Here is a 17,675-nt window from a genome sequence, read left to right on the forward strand (position 1 = left end):
TGTACAAATGGAACCTTCTCACAGCCACAGACCCTGTAAGGGTCCGTGTGGAACCCCCTCAAGGAACACTGAGGGTCCCTGGTCCCCCCTCCTGTGCCCATCTTTGTGTGTTTGTGTGAATCATAGCGATGATTTAATTGGCTGATCACCCCATAGTGTTGATTTGAATCGCTGAGCAAAGTACATATTGAGGATAAATAAAAGACGCGAATTGCGATTGGCTGGAATGTGATGATGTATGACGACAAGATTGCCTCTCACTTCACACAGGTGTGATTCTTATACACTGTATCCAATCGGTACTCGGTATCGATCCCCCAACAACGCGCACATGCAAATGATCAGAATCTGTATCGGGAATGGGGGGGGGGAAATGGTATCGATACATTTCTACTCTTGGCTAGTCTCGCGTAGCCAGACAACTATTCCACAATCCCCAAATGCTATATAGTCTACACACAATCAGAGTAAGGAAGCTGGCATTTCCGTTCACAATATCTTTATATATATTGTTTTAATATCCATTTAGGCTAAGCAACAAGCTATGCTGAGATGATTTCGATTTATATTAGGATACATTTGCGGCTGTACAGATGAAACGGAAGTGGGGAGGAGGCTTCACTTCCACTTTATCGCTTGCTCATGATCAGAGCTTCCGTACTCCAGACTGTATGACCGGAAGCATTTGGAAATTGTTGGAGGAATCAGTCTGGCCACACAAAACTATAACTATTGGCCAACTCTTGGCTAACCTTTGGCTTTGTCTACTTAAGATGACGTTATCTCCTCTCTCCTCCTTCTAGTTCTGTCCTTCCTTCCTGTGCAAGCAGAGCCACATCCTCCTCCTCTGCGCATCAAACAGGAGCTCGAAGAAGTACTCATAGTCGGCAACACAGCGGGAGAAACTCTATCAGGTAAAAACACAAAACGAAAAAAAAAACAATCACTTTATACCAGTAGTCCTCAAAGTCTTTCATGTCATGGACTCCCAGATGATTATCAATTAGGCCGCGGACCACCATCTGAAAATATTCTGTGCCACGTCGACCCCTCCATACAAGATCTGCGTTGTTAAAATGTTTTCCAAATGGTCATAGAGAGGTTAAACAGATTTGTTGTATTAAAAAAAGGTCCTTAAATTGTCACTTCACGGTCATCGATCTGGGGACCACGCCAAAAACTCACAGGTTGAGAACCTCTGCATTTAGAACGCATCAACTCTCGTGCCCTCATATTTCAGACACATCCATTGTCTTTAGACACACTGGAAGGTGTCCAGACTCCAGACCTGTCTTTCAGGTTTTGAGTTCAAACCTGTCAGCTCAGATCAGTACCATGATGAACTTTGCATGTATTGTATTCTGAGGGAGAAAACTCTCTCTCTCTCTCTCTCTCTCTCTCTCTCTTTTCAAAGGGTTTATATTGGCGTGTCCGTACACAGACAAATGTGTCCGTGGCAAAGACTTGGTCTTGTCTGTGGCAAATTTGAGATTACATTTTTTACACACCATTATAATGTTATATTATTTTGATCATAAGACCCAATTACTGAATGTCAAGTCACCGGGTTTTCTTGAGAATATCTACGACGACACTACTGGCACATTAGAAGTCCAACTAAATGTTTTATTTGCAAGGACACCCTATAACTCTGAGACTGAGAGTGTACAAATGTACGAGAAGAATATGTTCCATTTGAACACTCTCAGAGTTACGGATCTGTCATGGTCATTCCGTGCTCGCTCTTGTATGTGCGCTTGCTCTGGTGATATTATTATTGTATTGTATATGTCTGTGGCAAAAATTACATTTTGATCAAAATGTCCACCTTAAGCAAGCATGACAATGGAGTTTTCAGTGGTGTAAAGTACGTACATTTACTCAATTACTTAAGTAAAAAAAATACTTTTTCCACCACTGCAAGTTTCCCATCTGACAGATTGATGATGATGATGATGATGAACTGATTGATTGACAGGTGCCTTCGCTGTGGTACCAGCAAGACCCAGCTTTGACGTGGCAACAGATCCGGAGCCGTCTGCCTCTCAGGTAGGCCTACTGTCACAGTTATTACACAATCTGCCGCTCAGATAATGTCTACTGTCACAGTTATTACACAATCTAGCTCTCAGGTAGGCCTATGTTGTGTTCATACGGACAGATGCAAAGATACAGTCTACCATTCATTTTCAGTGGAAGCCAGCAACATTGAAGATGCAATGATACATTCGACGTTTGTGGCTGTTGCAAAAGCTACAGCAGCTACAAAGCTAAAAACTGGTTTCAATTTCAGCTACAAAAATACAAAACTACAAATACGCTGTGTAGCTTTGCATCTTATCTTTTGCATCTGCCAGTGACTGAACACAGCACTACTGTCACAATTCTGCACAACACAATCTGCCTCTCAGGTAGGCCTACTGTCACAATTATTACACAATCCATTTGCATCAATTAATCTGTTGAAAAGTTTTCATTTGACATAAAACTGCATAAAACTGATTAACTGGTTATATAGCCTGGGGTCCACCTATGCTTTCTATGGCTTAAGCAGAATCTAGACGCAGCTGCGCGACATGAGACTAATTAATTAGAGCGACAGAGAGAGAGAGGAGTGTGTGTGTGTGTGTGTGTGTGTGTGTGTGTGTGTGTGTGTGTGTGTGTGTGTGTACGGGTGTGCGTCAATTTAACAAAGGTGCAGACGATCAGAAATCAGCAGAGAGCGATTGACGTTTGCGCTACTCTATGCCAAATTGAAGTGGACTCGGTCCCAGACTTTTTTTTTCTTTTTCTCCCTGGAAATAAAAATTAGGCTACTGGTTATATGCAGGCTGGACAAGGATAAGGAATGTGATTTACTGGTTTTATGCAGGCCGGAAAAGGATAAGGAATGTGATTCACTGGTTTTATATGGGCTGAACAATGATAAAGAATGTGATTCACTGGTTTTATGCAGGCTGGAAAAGGATAAGGCATGTGATTCACTGGTTTTATAGGGGCTGAACAATGATAAGGAATGTGGTTTTATGCAGTCTGCAAGGATAAGGAATGTGATTAAATGGTTTTATGTAGGCTGAACAAGGCTAAGGAGTGAGATTCACTGGTTTCATGCAGTGTGCCGTAAACAAGGATAAGGAATGTGATTCACTGGTTTCAGGCAGTGTGAACAAGGATAAGGAATGTGATTCACTGGTTTCAGGCAGTGTGAACAAGGATAAGGAATGTGATTCACTGGTTTCAGGCAGTGTGAACAAGGATAAGGAATGTGATTCACTGGTTTCATGCAGTGTGAACAAGGATAAGGAATGTGATTCACTGGTTTCATGCAGTGTGCTGTAAACAAGGCTAAGGAATGTGATTAACTGGTTTCATGCAGTGTGCTGTAAACAAGGATAAGGAATGTGATTAATTTGATTTGCCAAAATCCAATTACATTTTCATGTACCGGTATATTGTTTTTGCTGTTCAGACTGCATAGACAAGTCTGAACTGCAACCGGGTAACTAAAATGTGCTGACCTGAATGTGTGACAGGTCTGCTCTCAGGTCTTCACAGTGGTGAGCAGTAAGCCAGCCACACCGACCCCGGCTGGGGTGGAGGTCGATGCAGAGCTACCATCACAGCAACAACAACAACAACAACAACTGCAGCAGCAACAACACACCTGCTCTGCAGGTCACAGCCTCAAACCGGGGCTGCCACAGTCTGGAGAGAAGGTCAGTGACCTTAGGGTCTGTCACAATCACTACATCAACAGCTAGGAACAAATGAAAGGAAGGGACGTGAGTCAAGGGAGTGACTGGACGCCGGGGATGCGCCATGACGCTCATGGGTGGCAAATCTCGCCCTGGAAGTTTAGTGATGGCAGCGGATGGAGCCGGCTGGACCAGCTAGCTCTTGAACAAACAATTTAGGATTTACGATTGAGACTTTTGTCATATAATCGGTTCAGGAACATAAAACATATCACAGGTCGTTTTCTAATAACTTGCTTTTCAATATGTGCACAGTACACCATTTTATTGAGGCACCTAAACAGTGGCAGGTATCGTCTCTGAGGTATCGCGATATTTGGTTGCCAGACATGAAACGGTGGACAGTCTTGCGATACTTGACACGTTCAGAAACTTTGTGCTCTTTAGATACCTGTATAAAATAACACAGTGTACACATCGAAAAGCAACACGGCAGACAATGATGTCTTATACAGTATGTCTTCTTTTATTTTCCTGAAGCAATTATTTTACCATGGTCTCAATCATTCAAAAATGTGTTTGTTCATATGCGTGTCCACTCAGCTCCATTGACTCCAATATATTCCACCAGAGTTTTGGCAGCAGTTTGCCACCGAGTGTGACAAATCTGCCAGCTGGAATTGCAGGGTAGAGAAATTGACGTCGGCGACCCTTCCTTTCATTTGTTCCTAGTTCAATAGTTAGGGTCTGTCACACTGACTTCATCAACATTTAGGGTCTGTCTGTCACATTCACTACGTCATCGCCTGATCCCAATTATTTGGTATAATTGTTATAATCTATAAATAAATCAAAAAATTTATAATAATAATTCAAACTTTTTTAATAAACTCTAAAGCTCATACGCTGCAACATATTCTGAACTTGTAGATTCACAAATTTTCTGATCAAATTGAAATGGTTTCTTCTGTATATGGCCTGCAGGGCCATTAGTAACCTACATTATTTATTTAGATTATTGGTACTGGTCAATGTCATTTCTTTGTATATTAAAGGTTTTGTCAAATCTGCCCTGTGCAATGTTTGCTTAGAAAGTCTGAAAGGCAAAATGTAATAGCCTATTTTCGGTATTGTTGAGCAGATCTGTTTGTATCCGTATTGTTGTTCCTCTGTAGCCATGCTGTTCCACAGCTCAGAAGATGAAAGGACATGCCCACCAAATGTTTGAAGAGGAAAACGACGAGTTCCCTGGATTCGATGTCTCAGGTACAGAGGAGTACGCTATTATTTAAAAATACAGAATTGCACACATCGTGGCACGAAGTTCAATTTTCAAGAAATTTCTAGATTTTCATCTTACCACGTCTTTAAGCCTTATTTCAACGAGGCATGTTTTATGTGCCTGCATATTGATTCGTTAAATTAATAATTATGATTTCAATCGTTTTTCTCATATATCTTTTGCATAGATATCATGCGCATACTGCGTGAAGAGGATTCCCCTGAACAGCAGGAGAGGAGGAGCCCCATTGTGGTCGAGGAGGACCCGGAGCCTCCACAGACTGAAAAATATGATGCTAAAAACAGAGAGACTGAGCCTCTAGCCAGCAGCTCACCTCAACTCACGAAAACAAAAAGTGATCACAGCAGAACACAAGCAGACTGTGGAGCATCGCAACCAGCCAGAGCTGACAAACGTCTCTATTCACACTGTTCCAAAGCTGACAGCGAAGACAGCGACGAGGGGGAAGAGGCGCCCAGGAAATGTCCGTCGGCCTTAAACATACTGATATCGCGCAAGACGCTGCTTTTGAAAGTACCGCGACTGTCTTTGAGCGACGCGCTGACCCACAGCATGAAATCGCCAGCGAAAGCTCAGTCCGTGAACGGTCAAACACAGAAATCACACAAGACACAAAATGTGGAACGACAAACACTACCTTTGAGCAACAAGCTGTCCCAGAAGCCAAACTCATCAAAACTGAGGAGCAGCCACACGCACACGGGCGGAGAGAGACGCTTTACTTGTACCGTTTGCGGTATAAAGTTTATACACAGGGCAAGTCTTTGCAACCATGTGCTGATCCATGCTCCGAAAAAGCGCTTCGAGCTGTCACAGGACTCATCATCATCAAACGGTCACACCATGAGCAGTCAAACACCACCATCACCCAAGACACAAAACGTGGAAGGACGAAAGTTATCTTCCAGCAACAAGCTGTCTCTGGACTCCAAATCATCCAAAGAAACTCACCCCAAAAGCAGTCCAACGACAAAAGCCCAAAAGACACAAAATGTAGAAGGACACGAATTATCTTCCAGCTACAAGCTGTCCCAAGACCCAAAATCATCGAAACAAACTCAGTCCACAAACAGTCAAACGCAGAAATTGCACAAGACACTAAATGCGGAAGTTCAGCAATTATCTTTGGGCAAAAAGCTGTCCCATGACCCGAAATCATCAAAACAACCTCAGTCCACAAACAGGCAAACGGAGACATCACCCAAGACACACATGGAAGGACAAAAGCTTGCTTTAAACAACAAGCTGCCCCAGGGATCAAAATCACCAACACAAACTCCGTCCGTGAGCAGTCAAACACCAAAATCACACAAGGCACAAAATGCGGAAGGACAACAATTATCTTTGAGCAACAAGCTGTCACGAGCTGACCCAAACTCATCAAAACAAACTCTGCCCACAAAACAAGCTCGGTCCAAATCACCTGAGGGCTCAAAATCACCAACACAAACTCCGTCCATGAGCAGTCAAACACCAAAATCACACAAGGCACAAAATGCGGAAGGACAACAATTATCTTTGAGCAACAAGCTGTCCCGAGCTGACCCAAACTCATCAAAACAAACTCTGCCCACAAAACAAGCTCGGTCCAAATCACCTGAGGGCTCAAAATCACCAACACAAACTCCGTCCGTGAGCAGTCAAACACCAAAATCACACAAGGCACAAAATGCGGAAGGACAACAATTATCTTTGAGCAACAAGCTGTCCCGAGCTGACCCAAACTCATCAAAACAAACTCTGCCCACAAAACAAGCTCGGTCCAAATCACCTGAGGGCTCAAAATCACCAACACAAACTCCGTCCGTGAGCAGTCAAACACCAAAATCACACAAGGCACAAAATGCGGAAGGACAACAATTATCTTTGAGCAACAAGCTGTCCCGAGCTGACCCAAACTCATCAAAACAAACTCTGCCCACAAAACAAGCTCGGTCCAAATCACCTGAGAAGACACAAAATGTGGAAGGACAAACATCATCTTTGAGCAACAAGCTGTCCCAGGAAGCAAAATCATCAACAAACTCATCAACGCTCATGAGCAGTCCAGCACAGAAATCACCCAAGACACATATGGAAGGACAAAAAATATCTCTGAGCAACCAGCTGTCCAAGGACCCAAACTCCCACCCCAAAACACCAAAATCACCTGAGAAGACACAAAATGTGGAAGGACAAACATTAACTTTGAGCATCAAGCTGTCCCAGGACTCAAACTCATCCAAGCAAACGCAGTCCATGAGCAGCCCTGCAGTGGAGAGACAGTTTACTTGTAGAGTCTGTGATTCAAAGTTCAATAATAGGTCAAATCTGCACAACCACATGCTGATCCATTATGGGGAAAGGTACTTTAGTTGTACATATTGTGGTTTAAGGTTCAAATTTAGGGGCAGTCTGGAAAGACACGAGACAATCCATACTGGGGAAAAGCCCTTAATATGTACTGTATGTGGCAGACCATTTCGTCGACAAAGACAACTGACCATACACATGCTGAGTCATTCAGGTATTAAGCTCTTTACTTGTAAAGTTTGTGGCAAAGGCTGTGCTCAAAAATGTGAACTGGAAAGACACATGCTGTCACATACAGGGGGGAAACCCTTTAGGTGTACGGTTTGTGGCAAAAGCTGGTCTTACATGGGTCATTTGAAGGAACACATGAAGACTCATACGGAAACAAAAGCCTTTTGTGGCAAGCGCGTTCATATTGCAGGAAAACCCTTTCGTTGTACCATCTGTGACAGACGCTTTAGTCAAAGGGGTCATCTGAAAGTACACATGTACATCCATACTGGGGAAAAACCCTTTCGTTGTACCATCTGTGAAAGCAGCTTTATTCAAGTGGGTCATCTGAAAGCACACATGTACAGCCATACTGGGGAAAGACCCCATACGTGTACAGTTTGTGGCAAAACCTGGAATAGAATTGGTAATCTGAGAACACACATGATGATTCATACTGGAGAAAAACCCTTTAGTTGTAAAGTTTGTGGTTATTGTTGCATTCAAAAGAGCGATCTGAGAAAACACATTTTCGGCAAGACATGCAGGAGAAAAACGCTTGGCAATATACTCAGAGCAAAAACACATCACTATACATCCAGTGAAAAACAAAATACATTGAGAATACATTCAGAGGAAACCTGAAAATACACCGATACCGTGATATGAGACTAGATAATACGATATTATGGTCACAATTTCAAGTTGTAGTTTGGCCTTGGTCAAAGTGCAACTATCCCAGTATCCGCTGCAGGGGCAAACATTAGACAAAAACAGCCGTTGCGAAAATATAAAACTTTGGCAAAGATATTTCGTATAAAAAATGCAATCCGTTTTACGAATGAATAGGTTTAAGAGGTACAGACCTACAACTTACCCTGTGTACTTTTGGCACGAACCTGTTGTGTTTATTCTACAGTGCATATTATTTTATTTATTTTCGTTCACAAATTGTGTATTGTTTAGACACCAATAGGCCTTACTACAGATTGAATTTTCATTATACTGTATCCGTTTTGTTTTTATCCTGCTGCTTTTTTACCCTTCTGCATACAGCAGACTGAGGTTATGCTCTCGCTATAGCGACTAGTTTTATATAATATATATTAGGGCGTGTTCCTTTTGTATGTACAGTAACATGTAAATGTGCCTTGTTTTCAAATAAACGAAAAATGTATTTGAAGCTTGCTCGTAACATTAATTGTTGGCTTAATACTTTTGATGCACTGTTGTTGTTTAGCTATATATATGCCTATCCGTTGGCCAGGTATAGTGACTTATCACGTTCAAAATGGCGCACACCCCCCCCCCCCCCCCCCAAAGGTGCGAGGTTTGCATGCCCTATTGCCTAAATTGTAATCCTGGGCGCTACTCTCCCTCTGCCAACCTGGGGAGAGCCCTGAACTGAGCTCATGCTTCCTTCAATGCATGTCGCTTCTTATCATCTGACAAGGGGGAGTTTCCCCGGTAGGACGTAGCGCGTGGATGGGACACGTTATTCCAACCAGTTCCTTTCCCCTCCATCAGGCTGACCAGGGGGAGGCAGTATAGAGACCAGGACTGGCTGGAAAATGGAAATTAAAGAGTTTACATAGTACACAATGCATAAACCTTCCTTAATGATTATATCTGGTTTCAGTATGTATTTATGATGTATTTTCTCTCTATTATTAAGGTTATTAATAGCGGTAAATCTTGTATTGGGGGTGGGGAGGGGGGCAGAGCGGGGGTCGCGAGACATGGCCAAAGCATTTCCTGGCGGTCCCCAGCCAAAAACGTTAAGAACCCCTGCTCTAGGGGACACGGGGAGATCATGCAAACTCCACAAAGAAAGGCCCTTTCGCCAAACCCCACCCCCAACATGCATGGTGTGGGCACTGATGATGCGGAGGAGAGAAAACGGCCCCCGCCAGCGCCAACAGCCGGAATCGAATCCGGGACCTTCTAGCTGTGAGGCGACAGAGCTAGCCTACTGACTGTGCCACCATGCACCCATGAATCTGTTCTATGTTTCTGTGCTTCCAGTATTTCACTGCTGAAAATACAGACTGTCTGTTCATTCATCAGAATAAATCAACTCTACTAAAGAATCCTGGTCTGTAGTTCTTAAAGGGTTAGTTCAGATCTTCGGACTAATACAGTGGTTGCAAAGGTATTAATTTGATTGTCTGGGACCCGTGGTGAGAGTTCTGGACTATAGCGTCATTTGTATTGTTGATCTATTTCTACCATATAACTTTGGTCTACAAGCTCATAGCGCTATACAGAGTGCCACGCTGCGAGCTTGTAGATCTGCTTTTTTTTTTTTACCGTGAAAATGTGTATAAATCTTTTAATTCTTTCCCAGCAAAAGTTTTTAAATATTTGCTTCTGGGGTCCCTAGAACAACATATTTTGAGATGGGAGTCGGCGGCCAAATGCATTTCCTTGACATGGAAAAGTTTGAGAACCACTAACGTAGAAACATGGGTTTGTCAGGATTTAAAAGATATTTAGTAGGATCTGTCCTAACTCCTAAATGGGTTGAGGTGTCACAAAGTTCACATTGATGTGTGAGTGTGGGCCGTCAGTTAGATCATGAGAAGACGAGAGGACCCGGTTGCCATCCTTCCTGTGCCTCTTCCGGTCCTGTGAGAAACAAGCAGGTGTAGCAGTAACAGGAAATAATATTGCATATGTTGCAGACCACTTGTGTTATGCACAATGAGGTGTGCAATGATTCCATCTTACTAAGTGTATAAAGCGGTTACTTTATAGGGCACCACCTAAGACATAATTATGGTTAGGACAAACAAGACAAGACAGGGACACACCGTGAAAGACTGTGGTTACAGACATGCATTACAGGTCGCTGACATGAATTCGCAACATTGACAAAATTGTCAATATATATTTAGTCATAGTTTGGTATCATAGTTTTTGTTTAGTTTAAGTCAGTGAAAAAAGGCAAAGGTAGAATACGCACATCGACAGGCTGGGTGCTGGGCTAAAGAAACTTCAGCAGATATTGGATGGAGCCCGCACACCACAGGTATAAGAAAGACGTTCTTTATTGTCAGAATTATCAATAAAGAACGTCTTTCTTATACCTGTGGTGTGCGGGCTCCATCCAATATCTGCTATATGTGGTTCTCAAACCTTTCCATGTCAAGGACACCCAGAGTTATTATTTTTGGCCGCCAATCCGCATTTCAAAAACACCTTTGTTCCAGGGACCCCCTGAAGCAAGGATTTGAGTTAAAAGGGTTTGCTTAATGCTTACACACCTCAGCTATTTTCTGATAAAGCTTAATTTCCCCACAATACGGATGATGGTGTTTATTGTTTAAGTGGTTAAAAAAATCTAAATAAAACAGTGTGGACGAAAGTTATCTTCCAGCAACAAGCTGTCTCTGGACTCCAAATCATCCAAAGAAACTCACCCCAAAAGCAGTCCAACGACAAAAGCCCAAAAGACACAAAATGTAGAAGGACACGAATTATCTTCCAGCTACAAGCTGTCCCAAGACCCAAAATCATCGAAACAAACTCAGTCCACAAACAGTCAAACGCAGAAATTGCACAAGACACTAAATGCGGAAGTTCAGCAATTATCTTTGGGCAAAAAGCTGTCCCATGACCCGAAATCATCAAAACAACCTCAGTCCACAAACAGGCAAACGGAGACATCACCCAAGACACACATGGAAGGACAAAAGCTTGCTTTAAACAACAAGCTGCCCCAGGGATCAAAATCACCAACACAAACTCCGTCCGTGAGCAGTCAAACACCAAAATCACACAAGGCACAAAATGCGGAAGGACAACAATTATCTTTGAGCAACAAGCTGTCACGAGCTGACCCAAACTCATCAAAACAAACTCTGCCCACAAAACAAGCTCGGTCCAAATCACCTGAGGGCTCAAAATCACCAACACAAACTCCGTCCATGAGCAGTCAAACACCAAAATCACACAAGGCACAAAATGCGGAAGGACAACAATTATCTTTGAGCAACAAGCTGTCCCGAGCTGACCCAAACTCATCAAAACAAACTCTGCCCACAAAACAAGCTCGGTCCAAATCACCTGAGGGCTCAAAATCACCAACACAAACTCCGTCCGTGAGCAGTCAAACACCAAAATCACACAAGGCACAAAATGCGGAAGGACAACAATTATCTTTGAGCAACAAGCTGTCCCGAGCTGACCCAAACTCATCAAAACAAACTCTGCCCACAAAACAAGCTCGGTCCAAATCACCTGAGGGCTCAAAATCACCAACACAAACTCCGTCCGTGAGCAGTCAAACACCAAAATCACACAAGGCACAAAATGCGGAAGGACAACAATTATCTTTGAGCAACAAGCTGTCCCGAGCTGACCCAAACTCATCAAAACAAACTCTGCCCACAAAACAAGCTCGGTCCAAATCACCTGAGAAGACACAAAATGTGGAAGGACAAACATCATCTTTGAGCAACAAGCTGTCCCAGGAAGCAAAATCATCAACAAACTCATCAACGCTCATGAGCAGTCCAGCACAGAAATCACCCAAGACACATATGGAAGGACAAAAAATATCTCTGAGCAACCAGCTGTCCAAGGACCCAAACTCCCACCCCAAAACACCAAAATCACCTGAGAAGACACAAAATGTGGAAGGACAAACATTAACTTTGAGCATCAAGCTGTCCCAGGACTCAAACTCATCCAAGCAAACGCAGTCCATGAGCAGCCCTGCAGTGGAGAGACAGTTTACTTGTAGAGTCTGTGATTCAAAGTTCAATAATAGGTCAAATCTGCACAACCACATGCTGATCCATTATGGGGAAAGGTACTTTAGTTGTACATATTGTGGTTTAAGGTTCAAATTTAGGGGCAGTCTGGAAAGACACGAGACAATCCATACTGGGGAAAAGCCCTTAATATGTACTGTATGTGGCAGACCATTTCGTCGACAAAGACAACTGACCATACACATGCTGAGTCATTCAGGTATTAAGCTCTTTACTTGTAAAGTTTGTGGCAAAGGCTGTGCTCAAAAATGTGAACTGGAAAGACACATGCTGTCACATACAGGGGGGAAACCCTTTAGGTGTACGGTTTGTGGCAAAAGCTGGTCTTACATGGGTCATTTGAAGGAACACATGAAGACTCATACGGAAACAAAAGCCTTTTGTGGCAAGCGCGTTCATATTGCAGGAAAACCCTTTCGTTGTACCATCTGTGACAGACGCTTTAGTCAAAGGGGTCATCTGAAAGTACACATGTACATCCATACTGGGGAAAAACCCTTTCGTTGTACCATCTGTGAAAGCAGCTTTATTCAAGTGGGTCATCTGAAAGCACACATGTACAGCCATACTGGGGAAAGACCCCATACGTGTACAGTTTGTGGCAAAACCTGGAATAGAATTGGTAATCTGAGAACACACATGATGATTCATACTGGAGAAAAACCCTTTAGTTGTAAAGTTTGTGGTTATTGTTGCATTCAAAAGAGCGATCTGAGAAAACACATTTTCGGCAAGACATGCAGGAGAAAAACGCTTGGCAATATACTCAGAGCAAAAACACATCACTATACATCCAGTGAAAAACAAAATACATTGAGAATACATTCAGAGGAAACCTGAAAATACACCGATACCGTGATATGAGACTAGATAATACGATATTATGGTCACAATTTCAAGTTGTAGTTTGGCCTTGGTCAAAGTGCAACTATCCCAGTATCCGCTGCAGGGGCAAACATTAGACAAAAACAGCCGTTGCGAAAATATAAAACTTTGGCAAAGATATTTCGTATAAAAAATGCAATCCGTTTTACGAATGAATAGGTTTAAGAGGTACAGACCTACAACTTACCCTGTGTACTTTTGGCACGAACCTGTTGTGTTTATTCTACAGTGCATATTATTTTATTTATTTTCGTTCACAAATTGTGTATTGTTTAGACACCAATAGGCCTTACTACAGATTGAATTTTCATTATACTGTATCCGTTTTGTTTTTATCCTGCTGCTTTTTTACCCTTCTGCATACAGCAGACTGAGGTTATGCTCTCGCTATAGCGACTAGTTTTATATAATATATATTAGGGCGTGTTCCTTTTGTATGTACAGTAACATGTAAATGTGCCTTGTTTTCAAATAAACGAAAAATGTATTTGAAGCTTGCTCGTAACATTAATTGTTGGCTTAATACTTTTGATGCACTGTTGTTGTTTAGCTATATATATGCCTATCCGTTGGCCAGGTATAGTGACTTATCACGTTCAAAATGGCGCACACCCCCCCCCCCCCCCCCCAAAGGTGCGAGGTTTGCATGCCCTATTGCCTAAATTGTAATCCTGGGCGCTACTCTCCCTCTGCCAACCTGGGGAGAGCCCTGAACTGAGCTCATGCTTCCTTCAATGCATGTCGCTTCTTATCATCTGACAAGGGGGAGTTTCCCCGGTAGGACGTAGCGCGTGGATGGAACACGTTATTCCAACCAGTTCCTTTCCCCTCCATCAGGCTGACCAGGGGGAGGCAGTATAGAGACCAGGACTGGCTGGAAAATGGAAATTAAAGAGTTTACATAGTACACAATGCATAAACCTTCCTTAATGATTATATCTGGTTTCAGTATGTATTTATGATGTATTTTCTCTCTATTATTAAGGTTATTAATAGCGGTAAATCTTGTATTGGGGGTGGGGAGGGGGGCAGAGCGGGGGTCGCGAGACATGGCCAAAGCATTTCCTGGCGGTCCCCAGCCAAAAACGTTAAGAACCCCTGCTCTAGGGGACACGGGGAGATCATGCAAACTCCACAAAGAAAGGCCCTTTCGCCAAACCCCACCCCCAACATGCATGGTGTGGGCACTGATGATGCGGAGGAGAGAAAACGGCCCCCGCCAGCGCCAACAGCCGGAATCGAATCCGGGACCTTCTAGCTGTGAGGCGACAGAGCTAGCCTACTGACTGTGCCACCATGCACCCATGAATCTGTTCTATGTTTCTGTGCTTCCAGTATTTCACTGCTGAAAATACAGACTGTCTGTTCATTCATCAGAATAAATCAACTCTACTAAAGAATCCTGGTCTGTAGTTCTTAAAGGGTTAGTTCAGATCTTCGGACTAATACAGTGGTTGCAAAGGTATTAATTTGATTGTCTGGGACCCGTGGTGAGAGTTCTGGACTATAGCGTCATTTGTATTGTTGATCTATTTCTACCATATAACTTTGGTCTACAAGCTCATAGCGCTATACAGAGTGCCACGCTGCGAGCTTGTAGATCTGCTTTTTTTTTTTTACCGTGAAAATGTGTATAAATCTTTTAATTCTTTCCCAGCTAAAGTTTTTAAATATTTGCTTCTGGGGTCCCTAGAACAACATATTTTGAGATGGGAGTCGGCGGCCAAATGCATTTCCTTGACATGGAAAAGTTTGAGAACCACTAACGTAGAAACATGGGTTTGTCAGGATTTAAAAGATATTTAGTAGGATCTGTCCTAACTCCTAAATGGGTTGAGGTGTCACAAAGTTCACATTGATGTGTGAGTGTGGGCCGTCAGTTAGATCATGAGAAGACGAGAGGACCCGGTTGCCATCCTTCCTGTGCCTCTTCCGGTCCTGTGAGAAACAAGCAGGTGTAGCAGTAACAGGAAATAATATTGCATATGTTGCAGACCACTTGTGTTATGCACAATGAGGTGTGCAATGATTCCATCTTACTAAGTGTATAAAGCGGTTACTTTATAGGGCACCACCTAAGACATAATTATGGTTAGGACAAACAAGACAAGACAGGGACACACCGTGAAAGACTGTGGTTACAGACATGCATTACAGGTCGCTGACATGAATTCGCAACATTGACAAAATTGTCAATATATATTTAGTCATAGTTTGGTATCATAGTTTTTGTTTAGTTTAAGTCAGTGAAAAAAGGCAAAGGTAGAATACGCACATCGACAGGCTGGGTGCTGGGCTAAAGAAACTTCAGCAGATATTGGATGGAGCCCGCACACCACAGGTATAAGAAAGACGTTCTTTATTGTCAGAATTATCAATAAAGAACGTCTTTCTTATACCTGTGGTGTGCGGGCTCCATCCAATATCTGCTATATGTGGTTCTCAAACCTTTCCATGTCAAGGACACCCAGAGTTATTATTTTTGGCCGCCAATCCGCATTTCAAAAACACCTTTGTTCCAGGGACCCCCTGAAGCAAGGATTTGAGTTAAAAGGGTTTGCTTAATGCTTACACACCTCAGCTATTTTCTGATAAAGCTTAATTTCCCCACAATACGGATGATGGTGTTTATTGTTTAAGTGGTTAAAAAAATCTAAATAAAACAGTGTGGGCTTGAGTGGCTCGCTACTCGATGATGATGATGTATTGACCCACATGATGTTCCTCTGTCTTTCTATTGGTTGACCCACATGACGTCACAGCGCAGCAGGAAAACAGGCCGGGAATAAAGATGACAATAGTGAGCTCGCTACTCGAGCCCACAATAAAATTATATAAATAATACATGTATAAAATAAAAGCCACTCATAGATATCTAAGATAATAAAACATATACACACATACTGGAATTAGAAAGAGAGAGACGGCGGGTATGGTAAGTGATAAGTAGACTATGAGAACAGTTATAACTAGGAAATCAGAAATCATGAAGCAATCTAGGAAATACTTGGGCTTGCACAGGGCTGAAAACACCCTCGCGACGACATTCACCTCCGAGGCGAAGGATCCTGCCTCTTCAGCCAGAGGGGCATCCTGGTCCTGAGGTGATGGAGGTGGATCGATGATGATGGTTGCATCTCTCGCCCTCTTTGATTTTCCAAAGAGAACCGTCTTCACGCTCCTCAGGAAACCGACCTTCTGGGTCTCGTCGGAGATCGTTCCTGTGCCTTTGGCCAGAGGTTCCACACACTGCGATTGAAGTGATGGAGGCGGAGCCACGCCGATCATGGTCGAAATCTGACTTTGAGGTTCCAAAAGCGCAGATGGTGGGATCTCCTCCATGAACCTTCAGGTTTGTCAAAAGTATTTGAGATGCGATCGTTGAAGCTGTAACGCAGCCAGTCATTCTTCTTCGAGAGAGAAAATGGACTCATCATCTCAGAAACCAGCTATATATATTGTGTGGAATGCTTACATCACCAAGTCAACGTAAATGTTGTCCCCACCAGCCTGAAGGCTGCGGGTCTCCATCCATTCAAAATCCGTTAAGACCTATTATACAGTACTGTAGGTGTAACAGTAATCATGTATCGTCCATAGAGTTATATAGCCTATAAACTAGAAGGCGGACTGCCCCGCTTCCCAGCGTTCATTTTAATGAAACTTTCTCAGTGGCGTTTGAAGCACCCGGAAGTCTTCCGGAGGAACCCCAAATAAGGAGTTGGCCTCGATATTGAGGCCAACAGACAGCCAATAGTCAGCGTTACAGATTATAGAAGCGTGCACAGTATAGCATTTTAAAGGCGGAAGTATTGCATTCTCAGATTTGACCACAAAGCGACGGCTGCTTCAATGTTCTACCATGGTTCGGGGGGCTTGGTTTCATCCTATCAATTAATTTGTATCAGACTATTGCTGTGTCTCTACTCTTCCCAGTCACTTGAAGTGGATGGAACAAGACCTAACAAAACTAATGTATTCATTATACCACACATTCCATCAAGTATATTGATAGTACATGTAATCGTCTCTGCAATTGTGAACTGTAACTACTGTAATATCAGACAGACATTTGATTAGCATTAGTAAGGAGTCCAATTATATGTTGAAAGCAGCTGAAGCCGTTATTTAAGCTTTCTACGTGCCATATTAGGGCATCCGTGTTGCTGATTTGGCACCGCCACCTGTCCTACCTTGCGGATTGACCAAGCCTTATGTGACGTTTGTGCTGCTTTTCAATTTAAGGGGTAGCACATCAATGTTCTCACCTGCATCGTCATAAAATTTATTTCAACTCTGTTGATCAGAACTTATTTTTCAACACAATATTAATCTGACCTGCAAGTACAATGTTGCACTGGACGACACATCTGAAGGGAGTGCCCCAGAAACAAATGTATCACGTCGCTGTGGCGGTTGGATGCAAGGTGTACTCTTTTGGAGGGCAAAGTAACACAAACGACATGGATCAGATCGCAGTGCACGTCTTCAACACAGTGTCTGTGTTGGATG

Source organism: Protomyctophum parallelum (genome assembly GCF_964188405.1).
Source record: "Protomyctophum parallelum genome assembly, chromosome: 19".
NCBI lineage: Eukaryota > Metazoa > Chordata > Actinopteri > Myctophiformes > Myctophidae > Protomyctophum > Protomyctophum parallelum.